At 44.4% G+C, this 27,853-nt stretch overlaps 1 long non-coding RNA gene across 4 annotated transcripts; it reads right to left on the bottom strand.

Annotated features, from left to right (window-relative positions):
- Positions 1 to 27,850, bottom strand: LOC140634608 (uncharacterized). Of its 4 annotated transcripts, XR_012032023.1 has the most exons (7): positions 27,796 to 27,850; positions 23,829 to 24,003; positions 15,914 to 16,064; positions 12,668 to 12,768; positions 7,390 to 7,528; positions 743 to 3,043; positions 1 to 80 (listed from the first exon to the last, which is right to left on the bottom strand). It is a non-coding gene; the product is annotated as an uncharacterized lncRNA (long non-coding RNA). The 4 variants fall into 4 exon arrangements; XR_012032024.1 differs by lacking the exons at positions 1 to 80; positions 743 to 3,043 and adding an exon at positions 5,688 to 7,241; XR_012032021.1 differs by lacking the exons at positions 1 to 80; positions 743 to 3,043 and having other exon boundaries at positions 7,284 to 7,528.
- Between the last annotated feature and the right edge of the window lie 3 nt (positions 27,851 to 27,853).

Here is a 27,853-nt window from a genome sequence, read left to right as displayed (position 1 = left end):
ACCTTCAGGTTCGTCATGAAGCGAAGCATGCGCAGATCTTGCTCACTGATCACGGCTGACAGCTGGGGGTGGTTCCCAAACTGCTTTAGGTCAAGGAGCCTTCCGGGGCTGGAGATGCGAGAGCTAGAACAACACCGCAGGCCCGCACAGCAGCGTGGCCCTGGCGCCCCTGCCCTCCCGCCGGCTCCCGGGCCATCCGCACAGGCTGCACCGAGCACGGCCCGCTGGGCCTCGGGCTGCTGCCCATGTGCGCGCTGCCACGGGACGGGAGCTGTGTATCCCGAGACACGCCCCTCCCCGCACCCCGTCCACCGCACATGCCTGTGGGCCCACGGCAAGGAACAGTGGGCTGCTCCCAGGATGGCACATGTCCTTGGTTCTGGCCGACCAGGTCAGAGGTGGGCACACTCAGCCCCCTGGTTGCGCAGTGTGTCGTGGCGAAAAGGGGCTTTGTGGGTTGCCGTGGTCAGTGCAGAGACCCTACTCCCATTCCCACGAGTGACCCAGACCGCATGTAGTCCCGTGCACTTGACATTCGCTGCCTCACCCTCAAGGGGGCTCCCAAGGCTGTGGCGATCACCGGGGCATGAGTGTCGTCACCACTCCCACCCCTGGACGGGCGGGGAGCTTTCACCAATGCTGTCTGAGGGATGCCCATACCCCACAGCGCCCCTGCCCTCCTCACATCCCGCTTTGCACAGCCCTGTCATCCTGGCATTCTTGCACATAGCATCAAGGATACAGCTTTGCCCCAGAAGCCACGGTTTCCCCGATATGGGCGCTTTCGTGTTCCAGGGAATGTTGCCATCTCTGACTGGGTCTGATTTGAACCGTGTAAGGGAGTGCCTGCCTTTTTCATTGCTGGGCTCCATCTCCCCGGAGTGCCTCTTTTGCCTCAGGGGGGACTCCAAGGGACTCAGACCTGCCTCCGGATGCTCTGAGCTTTCCAGCTTCTCTTGTATCTCTTGTCCTCCTTCCTCCCTCATGCCCTCCTTGGTGCTCTTTTCCCGCTTCTCTTCCTCCTCCTCAGCTTCTTCATCGGCCACTTCCCGCTTAAACTTAGCTGGGTCCACAGCTGCCCTCTTTTCTAATGTGACCTCCTCCTCATGTTCGTCCTCTTCCTGTCTTCTTGTTCACCCTCCTTCTCCTTTTCAGTGTTCTTCATCTCTCAGGCTCCTCCACCTTCATCTCCTCCTCAGCCTTCTCCCCAGCCTTCTCAAACTCTTCCTTCTCACCCTGCTCTTCATCTCCATCTTCCTGTTCCTGTCCCTCCTCAGCCTGCAGCTCCTTGTCCTCTTGTACACTTCTATCCTCCACCACCTCCTCAGCAGACTCCGTATCCTCCACTACCACCAAGTTCATTTCCCTGATTATTTCTTCAACCTCCGGCACCAAGTCCTCACTGGGGCGGGCCTCCTCTGTCTCCTCTCCGACCCTGGCTTCTGGTTGGGGCTCCTGTGTCATCCCAACCCCTAGGGATTGCAGCGTCCCAACCTCCCTTGGGGGGCTACAACCCCTTGGGCCCAGGTCACCTGATGTCCCAATTCCAAGAAGGAGGGCCAGGATTCTCATGCAGGTCCCAATTCCCTGGACCCTGCCCTGCTCTCCATTGCCCCCTTCCCAATCCCGAGTCAAATGTTTGGTGGCACCTGGACCCCTTGGAGCGCAGGAGCTGAAGGTGCAAGTTCTTGGTTCCCGGTAACTAAGGGGAGGTTGGCAACTGGAACCCTGCCATTCGTAGCACTGTGCAGAGGCGCGAGGCCGGAATGTTCGCACCCGCACAGTGGCTCATGGCCTAATGCCGCAGGCGAGCGGTGTTGTTATTGGCATAGCCCCTCATCAACTCCCCCAACCACATGCTGCCACCAGAGACTTCATATCTAGGAGGTCCCTTCGGCGGCAGCCACCCGCCATCCAGGAGCCTCACCAGGCCCTTCCTTACTGAGCCTGGGGGTGTGCTCTGGATTCACTCAGGGGTGGTCCGGCCACTGCACCTCGCTGTGCACACGTGTATCCCTCCTGGACATGCATAGGGTGGGGACGGCTGGGAGGGGGTGTCACAGGCAGCCAGGCAGGATCTGGCATCCAGGGACACGCTCCCCCATCCAGCGCAGGCTCCCCTGCTGTCCACCGTCCCCAGCCCCTGGTCCCAGGTTCCAGGCCACCAGCACCCCTGGCAAAGAAATAATTGGCCAGAAATTAGGAAGAGCAAACCCAGAGCAAGGTCCATGGGCCAGCGGGCTGCCTAGAAACCTAGTAACATAACCCCACTGAGGTTGGCGATTGGATATCAGTGGCATAATTAAAGGGCAGGATATGTCACCTAAAGCGTCATTCTGGATACTTGTCCTCAAAGCCAATGGTAGGACTGGCTAATACCACCTCCTTTTCTGTCTGCCCCTTTTGAAAGGCTTGGGTTCCTCCTTCCTTGTCTGACTTTCACACTAGGCTTCTCCTCTGGGTCATTACCAGTTATGATATACCTCCAGCATCCTGGTGCACAGAGCCCACTTCATCCACCTTCCTGAGGAGCACCTTTGCCCTCTCTGTTCCTCCCCTGTCCTGCAAGTTCTCCTACAGTGGTTCGGCCATGGAATGCAGGATCACCGACGGGCGGGATGGCAAAGGGAGCATTTGCAGCACACTTGCCATTCTGAGGTTCTCAGGGCCTTCAGGACTGTTACACAGCCCATGACGGTGCGCTGCAGCAGCGAAGGTAGAGGCATAGGATGCACACCTCGTGAGTTGCAAGGAAGGCCCCGTGGTTACTGGAAAGCACGTTTGTCATAGAAGGACCTCATTTCAAAGGAATGGGCCAGGATGCCTGGGGGATTTGGACTTAGCTGGGATCCAGTGCACCATTTTTGAGGGTCACAATGTCACTAGTTTAAAAATCTGCTTTCCAGGATGCTTGGGTGGCTCAGTGGTTGATGATCTGCCTTTGGCTCAGGGCGTGATCCTGGGCTCTAATGTTGAGTCCCACAGTGAGCTCCCTGTGGGAACCTGCTTCTCCCTCTGCCTGTGTCTCTGCTTCTCTCTGTATCTCTCATGAATAAAATGAATAACATCTTAAATAAATTAATCAATTAAATAAAAATCTAATTTCAACGAAAATGCGGAAGCCTGCGGGGAGGAAAACTGACACACTCCTGCAAGACAAATGGGAATATTTCTGACACTGTCCCTGGGAGAGCCCAGATTCTGGAAGTGCTGATACAATGAAAACCAATGCAGCTCTTGTGAGAGTGCCCCACACAGCCTCCAGAAAGGAGGGTCCTGAGGAAATATTGCACCTGAAACAGCACTACCTTGGGGAGCCAGAAGAGTGATTTTGATTGTGTGTGTGTGTATGTGTGTGTGTGTGTGTGTGTGTGTTTGTCTGAGTGGAAGGGGTTTGGGGATGTTGGAGAGAGAGGGAGAAATAGGGAAAGGGTGGGAGGAATGGAGAGGAGGATTAGGCTGGGCAAGAGGCTGTGAGACAGAGGAGGATGGAAGCAGGCAGGGAGGGTGGGGGAAGGAAGCAGGATAGTAGTGACGGAGGGAGGGAAGAGGGGAAGAGAGGGGCATGGATGCACGAGGGGACTGTGGAGAGGAGGGATGGTGGATGGCAGGTTAGCAGGGCAGAGGGAGGGCAGGCCCGCAGGGTGGAGGGCCGCAGGCTGAATTCTGAACATTGCCAAGGACAGAGAATGATAGGAACCATCCCCTGCGAGACTTTAAGAGGATGAGAAGGAGAAACAAGGTGACAAGGACATGAAGCGCACGTGTCCTCCAAGGTCTGCAGGATCACCTCATGCCTACGATGAGCACTTGGGAAAACAGGACTGCCAGAAAGGGATGGGAAAGAGGAAAGGGCAGCATGTGCGTGAAGACCTAATGTGCCGAAGCTTTGCGAATTCTCTGGAAAACGCTGAGTCTGCCCATCCAAGGACCCCGGTGTGCTCCTGGCTGAGGGAATTACCATCCCAAGAGATGCCCTGTGCAACGGGCTCACCTCAGCTGGCTGAAAGGCAAAGAACGACTCTCAGAATCTGCATGGGCAGCAGTGACCCAGAACTCAGCCAGGTCCTTCTGAAGACCCTCAGCGGGAGGAAGAGACAACCTTCTGGTGGGATGCCTGGAGGCCAGAAGGCAGTGGTTGAGTGTTCACCAAGTTCAAAGTAGAATGCTGTAATATACGTTACATTAACTTACATGAACATAGGTGATGTTGGGCAAGAATGACTGAGAAAATGCTCACCAGATGCAAGGTCAAGGAGCAAGAGAATGAGCCCAGGGGGCCTCTATGCTAAGGACTGTGTCATGCTGAAAAGAGCCTTGGTGAGACGGTTAACTGAAAGTGCTGGCCTGAACTAACGCCTCCCCAGAAAGTACTGGCAGAAACAGGAGAGCAGGACCTGCGTTTGGAAGTAGTCTGCATTGCCTACGTGGGCTGAAAGACAAGGGCGTCCAAGCAGACGTACATTTATTTTCCTCGGCTCGGCTCACACAAAGCTACATCTAGTAAAGCGAAGGAACATACATGGAGTAATGTGAGACACACAGGGGCCGGTTCCCCATGCACTGTGCTAACTACAAGTACACAGAGCAGCAACCCCGCATTCCCCCGGGGTAGTACGCTCACTGGAACTCTCTGTGGGGAGAGCCCTCAAGAAGGCCTGTTAAGCGTCATTATGGTAAAGCACTGTGCTGAAGCAGAAGAAGCCAACCCCAGAACGATGTGTGCTGGAGTTGAGCACCCATGTGGAAGGAAGGTAAAAGTGTCAAAGGTGCGCAATGAGCCAGAAGGGAGAGCAGTGGTTACCTGGTGTGTGTGTGGGGGGGGGGAGGGGCGGGACCCAAGCAGAGGATGACGCGGTTGTGCACACCTAACCAGCACGGGGCGGGGGGGCAAGCAGTACGGAATACTTTCCCTGCCTACTTAGCGTTTTTGATTAGCCAGGTGTCTGCAGAGACATTTCAGAATGAAGGGGCAGAAGGACCTCCGAGAGGTGATGGATGCGGGCCCATGTGGGATGACCATCACGTTCCCCCCTTACCTACCACTTGTCACCAGCCAAGGGGAGCATAACCCACTGGTGTCACAGAAATCAGCGTGTTCCCCAAGTCATGAATCAGACACCTCAGTGGGAAGCCTTGGGGCTATTAAGGATTCAAACAGGAGCAGGGTACAGAGAACACAAACAACACAGTGGCACGAGAGTCTGTCCCAGTGAGCAAAGACCTTAGGCAGCAAAGACATGAGGCAGCAATGGAGGAAGGTGCATAGGAGGGCCCCACATTGTTGAAACCCTGGCGACGACCAGGCTGGGAGCAGCAGACAAACCTCTTAGGCCTGAGGCCACAAAACAGTGGAGGGTGGGGGCCAGGAGGGTGGGGACTCGGGGTGGGGTTGGGGTGTGCGGACCCTGTAGGGACATATGGGCCAGACAACTTGCACGCTGCAAGGCCTTCTGAGTCCTCTGAGGCCTCTTTGGGGCTCAACAAAATAAGTGGTGTACCCCGTTGGAACAGGAGAGGCACCTGGTCACGAAGGAAACCATCAGGGTCTCCTTCAGAGGTGCACAGACTCAGAGGCAGCAGCTCTTACACCTAAAGCCACAGGTCCCCCCAGAGGTACTGTGGCAGAGCAGAGACTCGCCAAGCCCAAGGCACTTTCGAAGGCACAGCTGTGCATGTCTGTGCACAGGCACAGCTGCTAGATTGCAGACGAACGGCATAAGCAGACAGAGGCAGGCAAGGGCATGGTCAGGGAATCAGGGACCCAGAAGCAATGGGGCGGGGGGCTGTGGTCAGACAAAATCCTTTCTCTATCTGGAGAAGAACATGAAGAACCCGAGAGGCTGGGGGTACATTCACGTGCTGCCGAACCCCAGAGCCCTATAAGCCTGCCAATTCCTATGGTGGGCCTCTCTGAACAGGCAGCACAAGTGCCGGCAGGCGTGTGTGTGTGTGTGTGTTGGTTCTCGCGAGTGGTTGTGCCTGTAGGACGGTGTGATAGTAGCTTTAAGTGATGCCTCAGTATATGCTGGTGAGTGAGAGTGTGGGAAGGAGCATGTCAATGGGTCTGTCGCTACATGCAAAGCTATGCGTCAGTACAGGTGAGTGAGCAGGTGTGTCCTAGGAGCATATCAGCATGTGTGTCAGTTCCAGCAGGTGAGTGTGAGGGTCAGTTGGCGTGTATGAATGTGTCCGGCAGTACATGCGATTATGCATGTCGACAGGAGCAGGGGAGTGTGTGTTAGGCACACAGGCGCCCATGTGTGTATGTTTGAAGGTATGAGTGTGTACTTCAGGATGTGCGAGTATGTGTAACCATAGCCATGTGTGTGGGTGGTTTGTGTGCGTATGTGTGCGTGTGCCGGTGCGGGCGCCTCTGGTAAGTTTGAGCGTGTGGGTCCGTACCAGTGAGTGAGTGAGTGCCAGTATGGGAAAGCGTGTCACTCACCAAGGGCCAGTGTGTGTGTGTTTGTTGGTTTGAGCGTGTGACAGTCAGTATGGGAATGGGTGTCCATTTGAGGGAGAGAGTGTGTGTTGTTAGGAACTGGTGTCAGAGAGCTGTAACGGGTAGGTGATCAAGTGCCAGTGTGAGTGTCAGCTGCAGTGTGCTGGTGAGGTTGTAGTAGGAACCCTCCACCTCCACTTTGGAGAACAACCCTAACACTGTATGCTAAGTAAACATGAACAGTAAATATCTCCTACCAAATATCTCTTAATCTTACCCCTGGTAGGGTGGGCCTCCAAAAATATCCCAAATTTCCACCTGAAAGTCCCCAAATCACACTGACTACACATCCTCTCCAAGGCAGACATCCTCTTAAATGGCATCCTGGCTCCTAGGCCCATATATACATGTCAGAGGGTTCCTGAAGTCCATCCTTCTTCCACAGAAGTTTCTCTTGGGCTTTAGGGGCCCCATTCTCCTGCTACTCCATGCACAGGCCAATGTGAGTCTTTCTGTTGGTCATAAACCAAAGCTACAAAGCAGCAAAGCCGCAGCTAATGCTGTCATCACCAGCAACACGGGCCTGGATTCAGCCAAGTTCAGCGCATGAAGCCAAAGAGGTCCCAGAGGCTGTCTGTCTGTTTACCAAACAGGGGCCTGAACCTTAGTATCCCTTCAAATCTACATACTATCATAAGGAGTGATTCTTTGTGGGTGTTGTACTCCTTCTAAACCATCTTCCCTAGGGTTCAAATGAGGGCTGTCGTAGGCACAGTGCTTTGGAAGTGGGCAGAGTCTACAAGACGACAAGACACAGTGGGCAAGACACAGGTAAGACTGAGGGTTCCTCAATGCCATCATGTCCTAGCAGCATGCTTAATTAATATGCCTCTTCATGGAGTGATATTCTAAATGAGGTGATGGGGGCAGTTTAGGGAAGTTACCAAGAAGGATTTCCGAGTTCACTGCGTCCCATGTTTACAATCAGGTGTCACCCGCATCCAAGTCCATAAACCAGAGGGCAGTCTGAAGGCTGGCAGGGCAGAGTGTACTCCACAACGAAATACAGAGGAGAAGTTGCACCTGAAAGGTTAGGGATGTCAGAAAGTTGGTGGTGGGGGGGTTGCTGCGGGCAGGAGGAGGGAGGGAATCGCAAGAGGTGCAGGCAGAGAAATGGACCCTCCCACCAGGGGACTCAACGGGGATTAATAATCCCATAATATTGGGCTTTAAACACCAGAGGGACTAAATTCCATTAGTTCATATAACCAGTGGGACTGGGAGCCTCGAGATTTGGAGGTTGGTAGATGTGGCACTGGGAGAGCTGGATGGGCAAGTGATAGCTAGGTTACTGTGCTTAAGGAGACAGACCCTGCATGGAGAGACAGCATACACAAAGCAGTTTACACAGTGTCATGGGCAAACAGGGCATAGATCTGTTCAACTGATTTCAAAAACAAGGAGCTGGCAGCCCCATTATGCTCCCCCACTAGGCAACATAGGTACCGAGATGCCTGCAGGGGAAGGACTGCACAGACGCTGGCTATCTGACCTGCTGATAGTGCTTCATCCCCAAGTTCTCCTGGGGACTGCATACTGCAAGCATGCAAAGCACCTCAGCCTGAGGTTAGGGCAAATGTTGTTGAAATCATATGGGTACCATGCCCCTCTGCTGGGCACACAGCTGCCACACATGCCATGACCAGCTACCATGCTGCAGCTGGCCTCATACCCTGGTGCCGCGCACCAGACACCTTTGTGTTCAGGTGCCAGCTGCCACAGTGTGCTTCAGGACATCTAGCACAGGGCCAATGGCTCAGGGAGGCCTGGGTGGCTCGGTGGTGGAGCGTCGACCTTTGGATCAGGGAGTGATCCTGTGTTCCTGAGATGGAGTCCTACATTGGGCTCCTCCTGGGGAGCCTGCATCTCCCTCTGTGTCTCTGCCTCTCTCTGTGTCTCCCATGAATAAATACATAAAATCTTTTTTAAAAAACGACTAATGGCCCAGCATGAATTTTGACAACACAACCACTCTGCTCCCTAGTTGCCCGAAAGGAACCGCCTGACTGCCAAGACCTAGCCTGTCTGGGTCTTACGAACAGTGCACCACGAACAAGCACAGTGCACAACAGGCAGAAAGTCACTGCCTCCAATGGCACTGAACACAAAAGCCACTCAGACACAACAGTAGGCCGGGAGCAGCTAACATACAATTCTCTCCTGATTTGTCATGTTCTGGAACAGGGGACAGTGCACTGCGGGACACTCGTGATCTCTTCTTCAGAAAGTCACTACTTTCAAAACAACACAAGAAGTTGTTCCTGTCTCATGACCCTGAGATGAAGAGTCACATGCTCTGCTGACTGAGCCAGCCAGGCACCCTCAGAATGAATTTTTTTTTTAAAAAAAGGAGACCCAGCAATATGCCTCTTTGCTAGAGAATGATTTTGTACCCAAACAAAATGTTTGTTTCAATGTGAAACATTGAAAGTGAGGGAGTAGAGAACCTTGATAATGCAAAGGACATCAACGTAAAGCTACAGCAGTGTCGGACAAACTAGACTTTCAACCAAAGGCTGTAGTAAGAGATGAAGAAGGACATTATATCATTCTAAAGAGGTCTATCCAACCAGAAGATGTAACAATTGTAAATACACTTATGTCCCTAATTAGGGGGTAGCCAAATTTATAAACCAATTAATAGCAAAATTAATGAAACTCACTGACACTAATATAGTAATAGTATGGGACTTTAACATTCACTCAGAGCAATAGAGAGGTCATCTAAGCAGAATGTCAACAAGGAAACAAAGGCTTTGAATAACACATTGGACCATATGGACTTTGCAGATATATTCAGAACATTTCATCATAAAGAAGAGGACTACACATTCTTTTTGAGTGCACATGGAAAATTATCCAGATGAAATCACATACTGGGCCACAAATTAGCTCTCAATCCCGTACAAAATATTGAGATTGTACTACGTGTATTTGCAGACCACAATGCTTTAAACCTTAAAGTCAAGGACAAGGAGAAATTTCAAAGGGACACAAATATACAGAATGCTAAAGAGCATCCTAGTAAAGAATGAATGGATCAACCAGGAAGTTACAGAAGAATTTAAAAAGTAGATAGAAACAGATAAAGATGGGTATGTGACAGTTCAGAACCTTTGGGATACAGCAAATGCAGTCCTAAGAGGGAAGTATATAGCAATATAGGGCATTCTCTAGAAACAAGAAAAGTCTCAAGCACATAATCTAAACTTAGCCAAAAGGAGCTATGGGAAAACTCATATAAAGCCTAAATCCAGCAGAAAAGTGATAAATTATAAAGATGAGAGATATAGAAAACAATGATATGAAATATTTTAAAAAATGAAAAGCAAGAGCAGATAAACTAAGCTAGGAGTTATTACTTTGAAACAAGTACTAATACTCAATAAACCCCTAGCCAGACTTATCAAAAAAGAAAAGAGAAAGGACCCAAACTAATAAAATAATGAAAGAGGAGAGATCACAACCAACACCAAAGAAACACAAACAATTAGAAGAGAATATTATGAGCAATTATATGCCAACAAATTAGATCTAGAAGAAATTGATAAATGCCTACAAATATACAAACTATCAAAATTGAAACAGGGAGAAGTAGAAAACCTGAAACAGACCCATAAGTGGCAAAGAAATTGAAGCAGTAACCAAAAATCTCCCAACCAATGAGTCCAAGAAAAGATGGATTTCCAGTGGAATTCCACCAAACATTTAAAGAAGAACTAATACCCATTCTTCTGAAACTATCTCAAAAAATAGAAATTGAAGGATTACTTCCAAGCCCATTCAAGAAGACAAGCATTGCCTTCATCCCAAAACCAAAGACCCTACCACAAAGGAGAATTACAGAGCAATAACCCTGACGAACATGGATGCAAAAATTCTCACCAAGATATTAGCCAAAAGGATCCAACAGTACTTTAAAAGAATTATTCACCACGACCTACTGAGATTTATTCCTGGGCTGCAAGGGTGGCTCAACACCTCCATTTCAATCGATGTGTTACACCACATTAATAAGAGAAAGGACAGGAACCATTGATCCTCTCAATCGATGTAGAAAAAGCCTCTGACTATGTACGGCATCCTTTCTTGATAAAAACTCTCTGTAGTCTAGGGATGGAAGGAACCTACCTCCATATCATAAAAGCCCTCTATGCAAAGCCCGCAGCAAATATCATTCCCAGTGAGGAGAAACAGTTTCCCAGTTGGGAAAATCCAAATCAAAACCAGTGAGTTAAGTTACCACCTCACACGAGACGGGATGTCTCAAATCAACAATTCATGAAGGAAGAGATACTGGCAAGGATGTGGAGAGGAGGAACACTCTTACACGGTTGGTGGGATTGCAAGCTGGTCTAGCCATACTGGAAAACAGTGTGGAAGTTCCACAAAAATAGTAAAAAATAGAGCTGCCCTATGACCCAGCAGTTGCAATATTAAGGTATCAAAGGGTACAAGCATAGAGTTTTGAAAGGGGAACATGCACTGTAGTGTTTCTACAGCAACATCCACAATAGCCAAACTATGAGCAGAACCCAGATGTCCAATGACAGATGAATGGATAAAGAAGAAGTGGTATACATATACAATGAGATATTACTCAGTCAGTGAAAGGAAAGAAATCCTGTCATTTGCAATGATGTGGATGGAATTAGAGGGCATTATGCTAAGAGGTGTAAGTCAGTCTGAGAATGACATATGATCATATGATTTCACGCATATGTGGAATTTAAGAATCAAAACAGATGAACATGGGGAAACAGAGGGAGAAATAAAGTAAAACAAATTCTGAAAGGGAGGCAAATCCCAAGACAGGCCGCACTCTAGGAAACAAACTGAGGGTTGCTGGAGGGGGGGAGGTGGATGGGGGATGGGATAACTGAAGAGATGGGCAGTAAAGAGAGTACTTTAATGTATGCAATTGATGAATCATTAAGACCTACCTCTGAAGCTAATATAACAGTACTTTTTAATTAAATTTAATTTAAACATAAAATAAAATTTTTACAAAAGGAAAACTTTGTGTTCCCAAAGGAGATGTGATAGAGGTTAAAGCAGAAAACTCATTTAGAGAAATAAGTGCTGAAACTTTACAAATCCAAAAACAAGAATTGAACAGAGAAGTCCGTGAATCTACTAGAACACCCTGTTATGTCAATGTGAAAATACCATCTTCAAAATGCATATATTAGAAACGTTAAAAAGCAAGAATAAATCAAGATTTATAAAAGCATCCAGGGAAACAAGGAATAAACTACAGAAGAACACCCATTAAGCTCTCAATGCATTATATGTAGAAAAAAACAGAACAGGAGAGATTGGAAATTCTTATCCAATGGATGTTCAAAGGGGATATTTTACACAGCAAATTTGTCTGGTCAGGACACGTGGGGTGGGCAGAGTTTTCTGCTGGTCCTCTGGGAAGGGGCTCCCACACTGGGACTGAGGCAAACTTGAGCCAGAAGGGTAATACTGCTGGTGTGCTTGGGTGTGGGACCTATTATAAGCAAGTAAGGCAGTCGTTGGCATTGTGCTTTACTGGAGGTATGTGGCTCTGTGTTTATGCAGAGGTACAGCGGAGGGAAAGGGTCCCAGCTAGCTCCTTTGTCCTTGGAGATGGATCTCTGGTGCTTGCTGCTCTCAGAGAAGCACTCCAAGGAGAGCAAATTATCTGTCTCCTGTGTGTCCCAAGTATTTTTCAGATCACTGTTCCTGTGCTATCTGGCTCCAGTTGCTCTTTGCCTGCCTTCTCTCCAGGAGCAGAACAGTGTCCTCTGGATCCCATCCCCCAGCCCAGCATAGTGGCTTGTAAAATTCTAGGTTTGGGACCCCTGAGTGATCAGTGGCTGAACATCTGCCTTCAGCTCAGGGAGTGATTCTGGGGTCTGAGATTGAGTTCTTCATGGGGCTCCCCGCAGAACTCCCCTCCCTCTGTGTCTCTACCTCTCTCTCTGTGTGTCTCTCATAATCAAGTAAATACAATATTTTTTAAAAACAAAAAATAATAACAAAACTCTAGATTTTAGGGACATGGTGTGGGCAAGGATCTTCACTGGTTTTCTGGGGCTGAGGGAGGTTTCAGACAGAAGGGCAGTCATGTCAAATCACAGGTGTGTGGGACTGAAGCATTTCTTCCCCACACCATGTCTCTACATTTCCCACCTTCTTCAGTGTACCTTCTTCTTGCCCTTCAGTTGTGGAGTTTGTTCTTTCTGTCTTCAGGTCCATACTAGGGTATTTAGGATGATTTGGTTGTTATCCACCTGTGGTAGAAGGATAAGAAAACCCTAGGGTCCTATATCATCATCATCTTAGCTCTTTCTCCACTTTCTTTGTTTTAAAAACAACAAACAACAACAACAACAACAACAACAACAACAACAACAACAACACCCTTAATTTCAGTGTTCATTCTATTGTTCCAATCTCCATTTCATTAATTTCTTCTGAATACTGTTACCTTCTTCCTTCTAACTTTGGTCTTAGATTGTTTCTTATTTTCTAGGTTCTTCTTTTTCCTTCTTGCCTTGCCTTTATTTTTATTTTTAGTATATTTTTAAATTTGATTTTGACTTGCCAACATATAGTATAACACTATACTCATCCTGTGATGTGCTCATCCTGTCCAGTACCCCCCCTCAGTCCCTAGGTTCTTGAGGTATAAAGTCAGGTTGCTTATTGATCTTCTCTTTAAAAAATTGGTATTTATTGCAGAAAAATTCTTTCCTAGAATTGTTTTTCTGCATTCCCTAGGTTTAGAATAGAAACATGCCTTATTGGTATTTCATTTGTTTAAACATATTTCCTATGTCCCTTATAAGTACTTTTTGGACTTACTGGTTGTTCAGGCAAATATTGTTGGTTTTCCACATACTTGTAAATTTCCTGGTCTATCTCCTGTTATTGATTTCTAATTTCATGGCTTTGTGGTCAGAAAAGGAGCTTCATATGATCTCAATCTCCTTAAATTTGCTGAGAATTGTCTTGTGGCCTCTCATACAAACTATTTTGGAGAATGTTCCATGCCAACGTGAAGAGAATGTGTATTCCACTATTGTTGAATGGATTGTTCTATAAATGTCTGCTAGGTCCACTGGGTCTACAGCATCTTTCAGATCCAAGCTTTTGTGTTTATGATCTCTGAATGACTTATGCATTTATTGGCAGCTTGGCTCACTGGCTTGTCTCCCTCCCTCCCTCCCTCTGTTCTATAAATGTCTGCTAGGTCCACTGGGTCTACAGCATCTTTCAGATCCAAGCTTTTGTGTTTATGATCTCTGAATGACTTATGCATTTATTGGCAGCTTGGCTCACTGGCTTGTCTGCCTTCCTCCCTCCCTCCCTTCCCTCCCTCCCTCCCTCCCTCCCTCCCTCCCTCCTTCCCTTCCCCCTTCCCCGCTTCCCTCCCTCCCTCCCTCCCTCCCCCCCTTTCCATCCTCCCTCCCTTCCTCCCTCCTACCTCCCTCCCTTCCTCTCTCCCTCCCTTCCCTCCCTCCCCCTTCCTCCTTTCCCTCCCTCCCCTCCCTCCCTTCCCTCCCTCCTTCCCTTCCTTCTATCCTTTCTTTTTGATGGTCTCTCTCAGTTAAAATCTTTTTGTTTTGAGATACATCCATTTGCTTATTTTTCCTTCTGTTTACCCTGAGAAAACATTTTCTAAAAACATCGCTAAGATCAATGTCAAAGAGCTTAAAGTCTATGTTTCCTTGCGGAGTTTTATAGTTTTCAGTCTTACATTTATTTCTTAATCCATTTTTATTCTATTTTTGTGTATAGAGTAAGAAAATAGCCCAGTTTCATTCTTTTGCGTGCACCTCGCACTTTTCCCAATACCACTTAGAGAAGAAAGTATCTTTCTGAGCTGTATTTTCTTACCTCCTTTGCCATACATAAAATGATGATATAAGTGTGAACTAATTTCTGGGCTCTGTACTCTTGAGCTGTCTGTTTTTTGGGCCAGTATCATACTGCTACAATCACTATTAGTATTGCAGTATATATCCAAATCCAAGAGGGAGATACCTCCACGTTAGCTTTTCATTCTGAATATGGCTTTTCTACACATCCATGCCAGTACCTGTTTGTTCTTGTGGAGTTAATTTTAGGCTGTGGAAATTTAGGCAGGTGTGAGATGAAATTACTTTTTAAAAAAAAATTTAAATTCAATTGGCCAACATATAGTACATCAATAGTTTCAGATGTAGCTTTCAAGAATTCATCAGTTGTGTATAACATGCAGTGCTCATTACATCACGTGCCCATCACCCAGTTACCCTACCCCCCCCCCTTCATCTCCCCTACGGAACCCCTCAGTTTTCTTCTCAGGAATAAGAGTCTCTCATGGTCTGTCTTCCTCTCTGATTTTTCTCCATTCAGTTTCCTCTCCTCCAATAATCACTTGCAGTGTTTCTTATCTTCTGCATATGAGTGAAACCATATGATAACTGAGTGGTTATCACTGAATGACTATTTCACTTAGCATAATACCATACAGGTCCATCTACATCAGTGTAAGTGGGAGGTATTCATTCTTTCTGATGGAGGAGTACTATTCCATTATATACATCTACATATCACATATACACACTCTGACACACCACATCTTCTTTATCCATTCATCTGTCAATGGACATAATGGCTCCTTCCACAGTTTGGATTGTGAACATTGCTGCTATGAACACTGGGGTGCACGTGCCCCTTTGGATCACTACATCTGTATCTTTGGGGTAAATAAGTGGTAGTGCAATCGCTAGGTGGTAGGGTAGCTCATTTTTAACTTGAGTAATATCCACACTGCTCTCCAAGTGGCTGCACCAGCTTGCATTCCCACAAACAGTGCAAAAGGATTCCTTTCCCCACATTCTCTGCCACCATTTATTTTTCCCGTCTGTTGACTTCAGCCATTCTCACTGGTATAAAGTGGTGTATCTCTGTGCCTTTGATGTGTATTTCCCTGAAGGCAAGTGAAATGGAGCATTGTTTCATGTACCTGTTGGCCATTGTTTCTGTTGGCCATCTGTCGGTTGTTTGTTTGTTTGTTTGTTTGTTTTGCAGAAATGCCTGTTCCTGTCTTCTTCATTTCTGCCCATTTCCTGACTGGATTATTTGGTTCAGGGCTGTTGAGTTTGATAAGTACCTTTCTTCAGAATTTTATTTATTTATTCATATCACACACACACACAAACACAAACACACAGAGGGAGAGAGAGGGGCAGAGGGAGAGGGAGGCTCCATGCAGGGAGCCCAATGTGGGACTCAACCCTAGGACTCCTGGATCACTCCCTGAGCCAAAGGCAGATGCTCAACCACTGAGCCACCCAGGTGTCCCTAACAAGTTCTTTGTACATCTTGGATACTAGCCATCTATCTGATCTGTCATCTGCAAATAACTTCTCCCATCCTGTAGGTTACCTTTCAGTTTTGTTGACTGTTTCTGTTGTTGTGCAGAAGATTTTTATCTCGTTGAAATCCCAAAAGTTCATTTTTGCTATTGTTTCTCTTGGCTTTAGAGAGGTGTGTAGCAAGAAGTTGCTGTGGCTGAGGTCATAAAAGTTGCTGCCGCCTTATTAAAAAGAAGAGAGAGAAGACTCAAATTAATAAAATCATGAATGAGAAAGGAAGATCACTACCAACACCAAGGAAATACAAACAATTTTAAGAACATCGTATGAGCAGCTATATGCCAATAAATTAGTCAATCTAGAAGAAATGGATGCATTTCTGGAAAACCACAAACTACCGAAACTGGAACAGGAAGAAATAGAAAACCTGAACAGGCCAATAACCAGGGAGGAAATTGAAGCAGTCATCAAAAACCTCCCAACACACAAAACTCCAGGGCCAGACATCTTCCCTGGGAAATTCTATCAACATTGAAAGAAGAAACAACACCTATTCTACTAAAGCTGTTTGGAAAGATAGAAAGAGATGGAGTACTTCCAACTCATTCTATGAGGCCAACATCAACTTAACTCCAATACCAGACAAAGACAACAACATAAAGGAGAATTACAGACCAATATCCCTGATGAACATGGATGGAAAAATTCTCAACAAGATACTAGCCAATAGGATCCAACAATACATTAAGAAGATGATTCACCATGACCAAGTAGGATTTATCCCTGGGATGCAAGCTGGTTCAACAACTCGTAAAACAATCAATGTGATTGATCATATCAGCAAGAGAAAAAACAAGAAACATATGATCCTCTCAACAAAGATAAACTCAAAATGGATGATATATCTAAATGTGAGACAAGATCCCATCAGAATCCTAGAGGAGAACACAGGCAACACCCTTTTTGAACTTGGCCACAGCAACTTCTTGCAAGACACATCCATGAAGGCAAAAGAAACAAAAGCAAAAATGAATTATTGGGACTTCATCAAGAAGCTTTGGCACAGCAAAAGAAACAGTCCACAAATCTAAATGACAATCTACAGAAGGGGAGAAGATATCTGCAAATGACATATCAGATAAAGGGCCAGTATCCAAGATCTATAAAGAACTTATTAAACTCAACAGCAAAGAAACACACGATCCAATCATGAAATGGGCAAATGACATGTGAGGAAGACCTAGACATGGCCAAGAAGCACATGAGAAAATGCTCCACACCACTGGCCTTAAGGGAAATACAGATCAAAACCACAATGTGATACCACCTCACGCCAGTGAGAATGGGGAAAATTAACAAGGCAGGAAACCACAAATGTTGGAGAGGATGTGGAGAAAGGGGAACCCTCTTGTACTGTTGGTGGGAATGTGAGCTGGTGCAGCCACTCTGGAAAACTGTGTGGAGGTTCCTCAAAGAGTTAAAAATAGACCTGCCGTACGACTCAGCAATTGCACTGCTAGGGATTTACCACAAAGATACAGATGCAATGAAACACGGGGACACCTGCACCCCGATGTTTCTAGCAGCAATGTCCACAATAGCCAAACTGTGGAAGGAGCCTCGGTGTCCATCGAAAGATGAATGCATAAAGAAGATGTGGTCTATGTATACAATGGAATATTAATCTGCCATTAGAAACAACAAATTCCCACCATTTGCTTCTACATAATGGAACTGGAGGGTATTATGCTGAGTGAAATAATTCAATCGGAGAAGGACAAACATTATATGTTCTCATTCATTTGGGGAATATAAAAATAGTTTTCACTAAGGGAATAAAGGGGAAAGGAGAAAAATGAGTGGGAAATATCAGAAAGGGAGACAGAACATGAGAGACTACTAACACTACTAACACTGGGAAACGAACTAGGGGTGTTGGAAGGGGAGGTGGGTGGTGGGTGGGGGTGACTGGGTGATGGGCACTGAGGTGGGCAATTGATAGGATGAGCACCGGGTGTTTTTCTATATGTTGGCAAATTGAACACCAATAAAAAATAAATTTATATAAAAAATAAAAAGCGTTATGCCCTCGTTAAAATTTTTTTTTATAAAGTTGTTGCCTCTGTTCTTCTCTAGGATTTTTTTTAAAGATTTTATTTTTTAAATTTTTATTTATTTATGATAGTCACAGAGAGTGAGAGAGAGAGAGGCAGAGACACAGGCAGAGGGAGAAGCAGGCTCCATGCACCGGGAGCCCGACGTGGGATTCGATCCCGGGTCTCCGGGATCGCGCCCTGGGCCAAAGGCAGGCGCCAAACCACTGCGCCACCCAGGGATCCCCTTCTCTAGGATTTTGATGGATTTCTGTCTCACATTTAGGTCTTTCAACCATTCTGAGGTTATCTTTGTGCCTGGTGTAAGAGAATGGTTCTTTTGCAAGTGGCTATCCAATTTCCCCAACACCATTTGTTCAATATTCTCTTTTTGGCATCATATATTCTTTCCTGCTTTGTCAAAGATGAGTTGGCCATAGAGTGAGGGTCCATTTCTGGGTTCTCTATTCTGTTCCACTGACCCATGTGTCTGTTTCTGTGCCAGTACCCTACTGTCTGGATGATCACAGCTTTGTAATACAGCTTGAAGCCAGGCATTGTGATGCCACCAGCTTTGTTTTTCTTTTTCAACATTCCTCTGGCTATGTCAGGGTCTTTTCTGGTTCCATGTAAATCTTAGGATAATTTGTTCCAAGTCTGTGAAAAATGCCCATGGTATTTTGAAAAGGATGGCATTGAACGTGTAGATTGCTCTGAGCAGCACAGACCTTTTCACATTTGTTCTGCCAATCCGTAAGTGTGGAATGTTTTTCCATCTCTTTGCGTCATCCTCAATTTCTTTTAGAAGTGTTCTGTAGTTTTTAGGGGACCTTTGCCTCTTTATTTAGGTTTGTTCCTAGGTATCTAATGGGTTTTGGAGCAATTGTCAATGGGATCAATTCCTTAAAGTCTCTGACTTCTGTCTCATTGTTAATGTATGGAAATCCAAATGATTTCTGTGCATTGATTTTGTGTCCTGTCACTTTGCTGTATGAGTGCTAGCAGTTTTGGGGTGGAGTCCTATGGGTTTTCCATATGCTGTATCATGTTGTGTGCAAAGAGTGAGAGTTTGCTTCTTCTTTGCCCAACATGAATGTCTTTTATTTCTTTTTGTTGTCTGATTGCTGACTTGTCTGATTGTTGTCTGACTGGCTGAGACTTTTAGCACTATGTTGCACAACTGTGCTGAGAGTGGGCATCTCTGTCACGTTCCTGACCTTAGGGGAAAAGCTCTCAGTTTTTCCACTTTGAGAATAATACTTATGGTGGGCTTTTCACAGAGGGCTTCTATGATACTGAGGTATCCTCACACTGTGGAGAGTTTTGATCAAGAAATGATGCAGTACTTTGTCAAATACTTTTTCTGCATCAGTTGAGAGGATCCTATGGTTCTTGTCTTTCTCTTATTAATGTGAGTTATCACATTGACTTATTGTGAATACTGAACCACATCCTTACCCAGGAATGACTCCCATTTGCTCATGGTGAATAATCCTTGGAATGTTCTATTGGAGCCTATTGGCTAGTATCCTGGGGAGACTGTTGACGTCCATGTTCATCAGGGATATTGGTCTGTAATTCTCCTTCTTGATGGGGTCTTTGGTTTGAGTATCAAGGAAATGCTGGCCTCATAGAATGAGTTTGGAAATTTTCCTCCCATTTCTACTTTTTGAAACAGCTTCAGCAGAATAGGTATTACTTCTTCTTTAAATGTTGGTAGAATTCTCCTAGGAAGCCATCTGGCCCTGGATTTTTGTTTCTTGGGAGTTTTCTGATGACTGTTTCGATTTCATTGCTGGTTATTGGCCTGTGCAGGGTTTCTATTTCTTCCTGTTTCAATTTTGGTAGTTTATAAGTTTCCAGGAATGCATCTATTTCTTCCAGATTGCTTATTTTGTTGGCATGTAGTTGCTCACAGTAGGTTCTTAAAATCATTTGTATTTCCTTGGTGTTGGTCACGATTGCTCCTCTTTCATTCATGATTTTATTAATTTGGATCCTTTCTCTTTTCTTTTTGATTACTCTGGCTCAGCGTCTATCTATCTCATTAATTCTCTCAAAGAAGCATCTCCTGGTTGTGTTGATCTGGTTTCTATTTCACTCATTTCTGCTCTAATCTTGATTCTTTGTCTTCTCCTGTTTGGGTTAGGCTTTATTTGTTGTTCTTTCTCCAGCACAGGTAGGTGTAAGGTTAGCTTGTGTATTTGAGATTTTTCTAATTTTTTTGAGAGAGGCTTGTGTTGAAATGTGCTTCCGTCTTAGGGACGCCTCTGCTATATCCCAGAGGTTTTGTACAGTTGTGCTCTCATTCTCCTTAGTTTGTATGAATCTTTTTAATTCTTCTTTAATTTCCTGGCTAACCCATTCATTCTTTACTAGGATGGACTTTAACCTCCAAGTGTTTGTGTTCCTTCCAAATTTCCTCTTGTGATCAATTGAGTTAAAATTTCAAAACACTGTGGTCTGAAAATATGCAGGGAAAAATCCCAATCTTTTGGTATAATTTAGACCTGATTTGTGACCCAGTATTTGATCTATTCTGGAGAATATCCTGTGTGTATTCAGGAAGAATGTAAACTCTGCTGCATTAGAATGGAATGCTTTGTATCGATCTGTGAAGTCCATCTGGGCCAGAGTGTCATTCAAAGTCCTTGTTTCCTTGTTGATCTTCTGCTTAGAATAATATGTCTATTGCTGTGAGTGTGGCGTTGAAGTCCCCCTACTATTAATGTATTATAGCCATATGTTTCTTTACTTTGGTTACTAATTGGTTGATATAATTGACTGCTCCCACGTTGAGGACCTAAATATTCGTAATTGTTGACTAGACCCTTTAAGCATGATATAATGTCCCTCTTCATCTCCAACTATAGACTATAGTTTAAAAATCTAATTTTTCTCATAAGAAAATTGCTATCCCAGCTTTCTTTTGAGGTCCATTTCCATGGTAAATGGTTCTCCCCCTGCCACACACACTCATTTCCAGTCTGATGGTGACTTTAGGTCTAAAATGGGTTCTTGTAGACAGCATATGGATGGGTTTTGCTTTTTATCCAGCGTGGTACCCTGTGTTTCTTAACTGGATCATTTAGCCCATTTACATTCAGAGTAACTAGTGAAAGATAGGAGTTTAGTGCTGTTGTATTACCTATACAATCCCCGTTTCTGCAGATGGTCTCTGTTTCTTTGGGCTTCCCCTTCCCTTACAGGATCCCCCTTAACATTTCTTACAGGGCTCATTTACTGGTCACAATTTTTTTTTTTTTTTTAGTTTCTGTCTCTCCTAGAAACTCTTTATCTCTCCTTCCATTTTGAATGAAAGCCTTGCTGGATAAAGTATTCTGGCTACATGTTTTTCTCATTTTCTACCCTGAATATATCATCCCAGTCCTTTCTGGCCTGCCATGCTCTGTGGATAGGTCTGCTGTTAATCTGATATTTCTCCCTCTGTAGTTAGGAACCTTGTCTCAAGCTGATTTTAGAATTTTCTCTTTATCTCAGAAATTTGGAAGCTTCACCATTATAATTTGGCATCTTGATTAGTTTTGATGATTTTGGGAGGTTTCTCTCTATCTCTTGGATGTGAATGCCTGTTTCTTTCCCCAGTTTAGGGAAGTTCTTAGGTAAAATTTTCTCCAATACACCTCCTGGCCCTCTACGTCCCTCCACGCCCTCTGCAATCCCAGAGGATTTATAATGGATTTTATAACGGATTTTTTAAAAATAATAAGTTTATTTTTTATTGGTGTTCAATTTGCCAACATACAGAATAACAACCAGTGCTCATCCCGTCAAGTGCCCCCCTCAGTGCCCATCTCCCATTCACCCCCACCCCCCGCCCTCCTCCCATTCCACTACCCCTAGGTCGTTTCCCAGAGTTAGGAGTCTTTAGTTCTGTCTCCCTTTCTGATACTTCCTAACAATTTCTTCTCCCTTCCCTTCTATTTCCTTTCACTATTATTTATATTCCCCAAATGGATGAGGATTCTCCGAATGACTTATTTCACTCAGCATAATACCCTCCAGTTCCATCCACATTGAAGCAAATGGTGGGTATTTGTCGTTTCTAATGGCTGAGTAATATTCCATGTATACGTAAACCACATCTTCTTTATCCTCTAATGCATTTTTTAAAACTATCACTTAACTCTCAGAGCCTGTCCTTATAGACTCTTACTTGTTTTTATCTTTTCCTCAGCTTCCTTATGTCCCATCAACTTGTCTTCTAAGCCACTTTTTCTCTCTATTGAGAATAACTACTCTAGCTACTAGAGCATCCAGTTTAGACTGCATCTCAGAGTGTTTTAACACTCTGATTGTATCTCATTTCTGCACTATGAGGTTCTCTAGAGTCTTTCAAGTTTATTTTCATGTCCAGTTAGTAACTTTATAATTGTGATTCTGAATTCTGTCTCCAACATCTTACTTAAGTCCATATCCATTAGATCTGTGGCAGGGAACATTACCACTGATTCTTTCCTTTGTGGTCAATTCTTTCTTGGATGTATGAGTGTGCAGAGTCAAAAATAGCAACCATGACCCAAGCAGAATACTGGGCAATTCTGAGGAGGTCAGGAACCAGAAAATAAAAGGAAACGACAAGAAAAATAAAAGCAAATTTTTAAAAAGGGGGAAAGTAAGTGGGGGAAAGTGAATACAATCTCATACATGGACCAAATTGGCGATCCATTTGTTGCTGAGTGTATTTTGGTCTGTACATGTTAGAAGGTACTAAATTCCCAATTTACTTTTTAAAAAGCAATATATATCTATATAATAAAATTGAATATGGTGAAAGGATGCTTTATCTATCTACATATGTCTATAACATGTAAGTGTAAAATAGGAAAGTTAAAAAAGAAAAAAATAATAAAAATAAAGGTTGATATAATTCTGTAGTGAAGACAAGAAAAGGGAAAGCATATTGGGTCATTTTAACCTAAAAGACAAAAAAAAAATCATAAGAGAAAAACTTGCATTCTATGTTCTCCAATTCTGAAGCTTTCCACCACTGTTTGATCAATAAACCTGCTGTTTTCCTGTTATTCCAGAAGGTCTTCTGGGCGAGAAGCCTGCTGCAGTACATTCTCATGTGTCTGTGCCTGGGTGGAGATGCACCACCCCTTGCCAGGTGGCAGGGCTCAGTTTAAGTTGTTTGTGAGGTCTTTGCTCCCTGGAGGCCATGCCTCTCTAGAGGGTGAAATGGGAAAATACGGCTGTTCCCAGATCTCCAGTCCTGGAGTAGGGAGATCCCACTGTATGCCAAACTGCAGACTGCTAGAGAGCCCAGTCAGTCACTCAGATCCTTCCTTGATACAGGTGGGAGGGAGTGGGGGGAACACTGATTTGCACGATTTCATGTTTTGCCCTCTCCTGCATGTACCTGCTCCATCCCTCCTGAGGAACCAGAGCATTACCCTGCTTCTGTACATTGCAGGGCTCTGGCACAGAAAGAGTTCACTTTGGTGCAATGCACATCTGGTCTGCTTCTCCAGATGAGACTGGAGGTTGCTGTGTTCAGTCCTTTGCAGGGACCCAGCATGACAGCAGTTACCCCATCTGTCCACAGTTTGTAGTTTATGCAATAACAAGCTAAGTCTTCTTCCAGGCTCATAGACCTAAACCCATTTTCCCACTCCAATGCTTGAGAATTCTGCCAGCTTAGGCACCCATTTCTATTCTTCTAGGAATATTGAGACCTCACTGTCCCATCTGCGATTGTGCTGTTTCACCACTGAGGGAAATACCTCAGACGCAGATTTCTGAAGGTCTTGACTTTTGAGTCTCAGGACTGTACAGTTCTCTCCCAGCCCCTTACAAAGGCTCCCTGCCCCAGCGCATGCTGTTTATCTTCCCATATATTCCCTCCATTTCTGCTCTTCTCAGTCCTACCTTTCAAGATTTCAAGAAGTGGTCACTCCCATGTTTGTAGAGTTTCAGGTTTTGTTTCCTTTCAACGCAGGTTGAATTCATAGGTGTTCAGGATGTTTTGATAGTTATGTAGCTCAATTTGGCAACATCCCACACACTTGGGGAAGGTGAGTGTTCGTTCACATGGTCTCACTTTCTGTGGGAGAAATCACAGGGTGATAAGATCTAAGTTCATATATATATATATATATATATATATATATATATATATATATATATATTATATATCCAAACTGGTATTTTTGTCTGTTTATCTTAATTATGTGGTGAAACTTCTTCTCCGGACTTCCTCAAGTGTTATGTTGTCTGTGGGTGATTGTCTAAGACAGGGTCCACAGACATATCTGAGATCTATGTGCATATTACTTGACACTGAGGTGGGTAAAAACTCCTCTTGGATCTCTTGGCATGTGATGCTGGAATGTACATCTCCAATAGAAGCAATTGTGTGCACAAATGGATGCCAATTTCTTCTGATTAGAAAGGACAACAAACAAAGATATTCATGTCATCATTCTTAAATGATCAATTCTATAGCAGTCAGTGCATCCACAATATTTTACCACTCTGCATTTCCAGTTATTCCATCATTGCAAATAAGAACTCCATATTCAGTAAAAATTCTTCAAATTGGAAAAAAGTAGAAGTATTTTGAAGGTACCATTGGTAGAGATGACCCAATGACCATTTACAAGCAACATTCATAAACACTATGTAGATAGCCTACTCTGGATTCTTTAACATTCTGTACGTGGCTAATAGTCCAAAGGAAATCTTTTCCCACCTTTGCTAAGTAAAATTGAGAACCATTACTTGTATTGTTAACTTAGATTCTTTTGTGACCCAACTATTGAAGACTAGAGTATGGAAGAAAGATAAATGAGTGTTTGGGAGGCACGCCCTTTTTAAAAAAAAAAAATTTTTTTTTTTGAATTGGAGTTCAATCTGCCAACATATAGCGTTACACCCAGTGCTCATCCTGCCAAGTGCCCCTGCTCAGTGCCCATCACCCAGTCACCCCAACTCCCCTTCCAACTCCCCTTCCACTACCTCTCGTTCCTTTCCCAGGGTTAGGTGTGTCTTATGTTTTATCACCCTCACTGATATTTTCACTCATTTTCTGGGAGGCACTCCTGTAAAAGCTTGGATCAAACTATCCTATCACTAGACTGGAAGTAATTTCATTTCAGTTCATCAGACAGTGCATGGACGGAAGATATTTTCATGATGTCAGCAAGGCAAGGAGGTTATGTAGTTGTGGCAGTATATATCAGATACAAGAATTCTGGTAAGGTTCTCAAAGGATCAAAAAATTAATTGCAGGGTTTATGGAGAGTGTTGGGATATAGAGAAGGAAAGATTAAGTTTCTATCTGATCTAGCTGACTAGGACAAAATACTCCAGCTGTTTCATGCTCAAAATCATGTCCTATCTTTCAAACACCTGTTAAACTTGGAAGATGAAAAAAATACACATTTTGGATTTTCTTATAGGTTTTGTATTTCTTTTGGCTTTCCTCTTGACCTTCTCTCCCACTATAGAAGAATTTTATTACTTTTACAAATCAGTGAGAAAAGAAGTCTTTCCTTCTTTCTTTTATTATTTTTTTTTTTTGGTTTAGATTACGAGGAAAGAGAGGGTTTAAGTTGTATTGACGATGTTGAAATCTTAGTCACTCTTTCACCTGGATTTCAGAGGAAAAATGAAGTTCACTCATTAAAGCAATATATTGGTGAGGTAGATTGTCAAAAATATGATATGATTGTCTAAGAACAAAAACATGAGTACCACTGACTCCAGAACAGTCCATTGACTCGGTGTAACTTTTATCTCAACCTGCTAAATTCTTCAATCCAGAGAACATTTCTGTTATTCTAGGGATAAAGATGACTAATGCTTCCTTGTTAAGGGACATTTTTTATTATTATTTATGATAGTCACAGAGAGAGAGAGAGAGGCAGACACATAGGCAAGGGAGAAGCAGGCTCCACGCACTGGGAGCCGACGTGGGATTCGGTCCCGGGTCTCCAGGATCGCGCCCTGGGCCAAAGGCAGGCGCCAAACTGCTGCGCCACCCAGGGATCCCCCTTTTTTTTTTTTTTCAATCTGAAGAGTACAGCTCTGTATGTGCAATTGTTTTATTTTTTGTTTTTCCCTTTTTAAAAATAAATTTATTTTGTATTGTTGTTCAATTTGCCAAGATACAGAATAACACCCAGTGCTCATCCCGTCAAGTGCCCACCTCAGTGCCTGTCACCCAGTCACCCCCCTCCCCGCCCGACCCTCCGCCGCCCACCTCCCCTTCCACCACCCCTAGTTCGTTTCCCAGGGTTAAGAGTCTTTCATGTTCTGTCTCCCTTTCTGATATTTCCCAGTTATTTTTTCTCCTTTCCCTTAAGGGACATTAATATTAACAATTTAGAGATTTAATAGCCTAACAGAAATTGAGGCGGACTTGGTGAAAAAGTCAAAAGTTTTTCAACCTGACTCTTGTTTTCCCTGGGAAATATGAGGGTCAGTATTTCATTCCATCTTCCTCAAGGTTGGAAACATGATTCACTTCACTTATTGAATATTTATTGTGCTAAGTAAGATTTTGAGGGATGGGAATATAGATGGCAATAAAAAGAGATAAAAGGCCTGAGCTTTATGATCTCACATTTTCTATAATGCCTTTGCTGTTATGAAGGGATGTAGGAGTGAGAATTAAAATAATCCATAACATTTTTAAGGTCAACAAAGGTACAGAGTAGTAGTATGTGTTATGTGAAAAGAAAGAAAAAAAAATTGGTATTATTTAGAGTGCAGTTAGTTAACATGACAGTGTAATATTGGTTTAAGGTGTACAATATATTGATTGAAATATTTTTTCAAGGGGTTGCCTGGGTGGCTGAGCGGTTTAGCGCCTGCCTTTGGCCCAGGGCGGGGGTCCTGGGGTCCAGGGATGGCGTCCCCCGTCGAGCTCCCTGCGGGGAGCCTGCATCTCCCTCTGCCTGTGTCTCTGCCTCTCTCTCTCTCTCTCTGTCTCTCTATTTCTCTCATGAATAAATAAAAACAAAATCTTTAAAAAAAGTAAAAAAATTTTTTTTTTCATAAGTGGATATGTACTTATGTTTAGATACATTAACTTTCATTGATTTAAAGGATTTAGTAACACAAAGTAGCAATATAAAATGGTGAGAGTAGCAATTACTGGCAGGCATTCAGATGCACCTGGGGAAAATGTTAATTACGTTTTCTAGCAAAATGAATTAATAATAGAAATGAAATGTTTCATTTACGCACGTACATGAAAATTCACAATGTTTACCCATACTGTTTATTGTGGTCCTAATAGAGGTTAATTTAAATAACAAAATTACCAGGACTTCGAGAACACACATAAAAGCTAATCAGAATAATTCTTTTTTTTTTTTTTTTTTTAAGGGTGAAGGAGTTTATATCTTTAATTAAGCTGCGAGATGGTAATTGTTCCCTGTATCATCACTGATAACTTCGTTAGATACTGTCTAAGAAAGCAGTGGATGGAGAGGCTGAAGCATTAGGATATGCAATTGATTCATTTCTGTTCCACTACATTTCTGTTCTGTTTCTGGTCATTTAAATAAGTCAGTGCGAGGGGGATCCCTGGGTGGCTCGGTGGCTGAGCGTCTGCCTTCGGCCCAGGGCGTGATCCTGGAGTCCCGGATCGAGTCCCCCATCAGGCTCCCTGCGTGGGGCCTCCTTCTCCCTGCTCCTGTGTCTCTGCCTCTCTGTCCATGTCTATCATAAATAAACAAATCTTTAAAAATAATAAATAAGTAAATGTGTACATTTGGGGGCTCAGTAATGTACCCCAAGGTGCTTTCCTTTTTTTCCCCCCAAGACTAATGATCTGGTAATTGTAGGCTATGTTTCCATAGACATGGCTATAGCGCCTCTCTCTTACCCCTTGCAGTGCCCAGGATAAAACTTTGCTTACCATCCGTCGGTCATAATGGGATTTT

The sequence above is a fragment of the Canis lupus genome, chromosome 6 (genome assembly GCF_048164855.1).
Source record: "Canis lupus baileyi chromosome 6, mCanLup2.hap1, whole genome shotgun sequence".
NCBI classification, from domain to species: Eukaryota; Metazoa; Chordata; class Mammalia; order Carnivora; family Canidae; genus Canis; species Canis lupus.
This window is presented reverse-complemented; position numbering and strand designations above follow the sequence as displayed.